Genomic DNA, 4,708 nt, shown 5'->3' with positions numbered 1-4,708 from the left:
AACAATATAATATCTTTAATGTTAAATTTTTCTTTCCGAGAGTGACGCGTCTATATGATGAAAAAAATACTATTTTAAAAGTTAGACGGATTCAAATAGCAAAGAAAAGACAAAGACAAAAAATTTTTAGTCAATTTATTTAATTAAAATATTGTTAATTTTTGAGCTAAAGACATGGCTTAAATGTCGCCTGCCAAGCTTCACGATTTTGCATGTCATTCTTGCGCAGGGATCATGATCATCTTCTCTATATCGTTCCAATTGTAGTATGTGTTCTGTCAAAACAAGATTTGATATATAATTTTATAGTGTTTCTATTAAGTATAGACTAATTGATCAAATAAAACTAAATTTATATTAACAGTTATTTTTTTTTATGTCAACATTTCAACTATAGTCTATAGCCATACTTTGAAGATGTCTACATCAAACCAAGAGCAATGATTAAATAAATATTGTATAAAACATGAATTATTATTACAAACAAAACTAAAATTTTAAATGATTGAAATTAAATAATAAATAAAATAATAAAAAAAATTCAACTGCGAAAAGTATTTTTTATTTTTTATATATTTTTAAGAAATTGTTGTTTGATTTTTTTTGCTGTTATATTATTTTATTGTTTATTTATTATTCAGTGCGTTAAATTAAATTTCAGTTAACATTTTGTATTGTTATATTATAAAAATTTTATTTACAATAATGTTCTTTTTATTTATCTTTTGTTTGTGTAATATTATTATTTATTTCAATGGTAATAAGAATGGAAAACGAGTTTTTTAAATTACTCTATACTTTTTGAAATATTTTAGTCATATCATAAGTAACACTGCGTATACACAAGTGCGTTTCATTAGAAAAGTTTCGAGTAGATGAGAGCATCACAGAGAGCATAACATCCCTGTCGAAATTTGAAAATGCTACACAGACTTTACTCGTACATTTAATTTCAAGTAAAATTTGTGTTGATGTGTGAATCAGCTGTTTTGGCTTGAATTAAAATTTTTAATATTGTTTATTTGCGCGGCACTGGTGTTCTCATCAGACTTTACACAAAGCTGTTCCACGAAAATCTATGTAAAGAGCATACTTTGGCCCTTTATTTGTGTTACGCTCTCAGTTTGTACTTTTTTTGTGTTTTACGTGAGTTTTACTACGATTATAATTATTTTTAAAATACTAGATAAAACAATTCTTCATGAAATTTATTAAATAACATAAACTTATGCTTATAATCTTATTATATTTGGTTTTGGCTTATTTTGGCTCTAGCAAAGGTTTTAATTGTCTATTCGATTGTTAAATAAATTAATAAACATTTATTAATACATTGTTAACAAAAAGAAACAATTCATAATTTATATTAATTTAAATCATTTAGTTCTACCTAATTAAATTTAATTTCGAATTTTCGAACAAGAATGTGCTGTGTTCGTAAAAAGTGTGATTTGTAATAGAGGAAGAATGAATGTCGAAACGGCATTTCAATAAAATATCGTGAATAGCAACAAAAAGTCGCTGCAATTGCTGCTTATTTAGTGGAAGTAAATTTAATTAAATTATTAAGTGTGTTTTAACGTGTTGATTATCTGAACAGTTTTTAAAATAGTATTCTAAAAATGGAAGAACATCGTAAGTGTTAACCATATACAATATAATTAAAATATAAATTCGTGTTAAGCACGTATACAATGTCATGAGCTTAAATTCTTATTGGATAAAATGGCTAAATTATCAACTGTCTAGACGTATTCCGTTATATGTGGAAAATATCATTTTTTTATAATATTATTATTGTATAAATAATATGTTTACTTTTGCTTTGTGTACTAAAAAAAAATAAAACATGACTCACAAAACAATCTAGCCGCATGGGAAGTTTATGCTAGATAAATATCTTGTTGCACATACATACACAAAGTATTTATTGTTATTATTGTTACAATTAAAAGTCAAATTATTGATTTATATTAGGTCTTAAATATATTTGAAATTATAATTATGAACTAAATATTACTACGTGGCAATTTTCAATTATTCATTATTTCAGTTTGCGCATTGAAAAGGCGTCAACATGTCCAGTGTTCACACGGCCCCTCTTTCCGCACTTAGCAGAGCTTTTTGTTTTTCTTTCTTCAAAATTTTCTAAGTTAAATATTTGTTTATTATATTCTCACATTTTAAATACTCTTTAAAATTGATTAACGCTTATATATAGAAAATGAAACACATTTGAATATTTCACAATAAACAAAAGAAAATGCGTTGAAAAAATTTCACAAGTGGTTGTTGAGTACAGGATTTTAGGAAAATAATGGAATGTACCCATCAAGTCCTTAGAAGGATTTTGTAAGTGAGCAGTTATCCTCATTTTTGGAACTATATTTTTCAAAAAAAATTTTGTGACGGAAACGATAAAAGTAGAAATTCTAAAGTTATTTATATTTTACTTAGTAGTTTATTAGAATTTAATTTTATTAATTTTTTTTGATATACTCATGATCTAACGCTTATATAGATCACGAGCGTATATTAATCATATAGCTTGTATTTTAGAATTCTCATGTGGTTTGATTGCAATCCGTACTGTGATTTAAAATTGCAGTATATGAAAAGACCTGTTGATAAATATCCACAGTTTACTTTTTTTTTGGCTTCAACATAGATAATTAACTGTAGACTGTTAATTAACATAGATAAGACTGTTCCGAATTCTCAATATCATTTACTAAACTAATTTAATAAAACACTGAAATTGCTGTCAAGTTCAAACAACTATAGATACAACTATAGGTGTTAGGAGAAAGAGAAAAAAAATCACTTATCTATTCTATTACTGCTCGATAGTCCCCAAACGGCTTGAAGATTCCCGCTTCTTCGTTTCTGTCTCTTTTATTTAAATAGCGTAATAGTATCCCGACACAAAATAGGAGCAACTTTAGGTTCATGTCTCACACGGTGGCTTTCGATGCTTCCACCTACTGCAAAAAAAAAAAAATTGGAGCAACTTTAACAAAAGTCGGTTAAGTTAGCTGGTGTACTCTAAAAATTGTTTTTTTTTCATTTGCAATGCAATCGTCCCATTCAATAGAGCCTAAGGGAGCCATATTTCTTGCCTATGGTATCTACAGTATTATGCAATGTTCTCTTATTTTGCTAGCTTTGATAAAAATTAACTATTATACAATAAAAGATATGTTCCAAATTAAAACATTTGAGACATTTTGCAACAATCTTTTGTAATTAATATAAGCATTTTTTGCTACTGCCATTGTTTTTTTTTTTATTTTTCATGAAAAAACACTTCAAATAATATCTCAGTATTTAAGATTACTTTAACCACTCTAAAGTCATTTGTTCAGAGTTCATTTGTAATCAGCTGTTTCTATTCTTCAGTGCACATAAGAACTTTAAAAGGGACTACTTCTATGCTTCACTGAATATGTCTTCAGAGTATTGCTAAATAATCTAAATATATATTTACATGCCGTAAAGCTTTATTTTATCAATTTCTGATATACATTTGACTGCAATAAGAAGTAAAATAAATTACAAATATTATACCCTACATTTTATAAAACTTTTCATTGGGCGTATATAGTTCTTATTATAATTTTACTATGTAATTGTACGCACTGATAAATTACAATTATATTCGATAATACTTGTATTTATTTCAAATTTGTTTAATTTCTACCAAATAGAACGTATAGTAGAGTTGAGGCTTTCATTTCATACCTCTCCTCCTATGTATGTATGTGATTGTACAAAAATTCAATTATTTCGTTTCTGTGAATTTGTTTAAACGTCAACAGTTTTATCAATTTGCCTTTATGTATCTATTAATAAATTTGAAATAGAGCAACAAATCAATTATTTCCAATAATTTGAATATGGGTTAGTAAATGACTGAGATTTAGTGATGTCTCAATCATATATGGGTTTTAGCGTATTTTAATAGATCTATAAAAAATAAATATTGTGTACTTTCACTTAATACATATTTTTAAGTATTTACTAACATTTCATAACTTTTTTCAACAATAACTAATATTCTATTTTAATAAGTTTGAGAGAAAAAGAAATAAGGGTTAAAAAAAAAGCTGAATTTATGCTCTTGAACCGTTCGTCAATATCAGCAATTGGCGTGTATTGTTAAATTGATTTATTGTAAAATACAGTCAAATTTACATAACTCAAACTTCTAGAACTCGAATTTTCTATAATTCAAACTAAATAGAGTGCAAGAGTGTTTACAGAGGAAATTACATACAATTACAAAAAAGTTTTTTAACTTAAAGTCTACATAAGTCGACCCTTCTCTTCCAAAATGGTACTTCGAGTTATGGAAGTTTGACTGTACTTGTGAAGAATATATGTATATATATCCCATCGTTACCAAAAACTCTTGACATACTAGTAAATGTCTATGGTTGAAAGTAAAGAGTTGATTCAGTATATCAATTTCTGAAAATCAGAAATGGACCCCTTAGCCCATTCAAAAATATATTAACTGCTAACCTTTCTAGTTAGAGCAGGAAAATATATTATTATTAATAAAATAAAATATGTAAATAAAGCTAATTACCGGTAGGTGCAATTAGCAATTGATTGTTAAATATAATTTTGTGCCCGGTTGAACATAGTCAGATGCGGTTTTTGGTATATTTGAAAGAAAATAAGATATGTTAATGATGAAGTAGGT

The 4,708-nt window shown here is 26.5% G+C and overlaps 1 non-coding gene across 1 annotated transcript; it reads right to left on the bottom strand.

The window, feature by feature from the left end:
- Window positions 1-181: 181 nt before the first annotated feature.
- Window positions 182-285, bottom strand: LOC119686615. Its single transcript, XR_005253018.1, has one exon. It is a non-coding gene; the product is annotated as a U6 spliceosomal RNA (small nuclear RNA).
- Between the last annotated feature and the right edge of the window lie 4,423 nt (window positions 286-4,708).

This window comes from Teleopsis dalmanni, chromosome 2 (genome assembly GCF_002237135.1).
Source record: "Teleopsis dalmanni isolate 2A chromosome 2, ASM223713v2, whole genome shotgun sequence".
Classification (NCBI taxonomy): Eukaryota; Metazoa; Arthropoda; class Insecta; order Diptera; family Diopsidae; genus Teleopsis; species Teleopsis dalmanni.
Note: the sequence above shows the minus strand (reverse complement) of the source record. Positions and strands in the feature narration are given on the sequence as shown.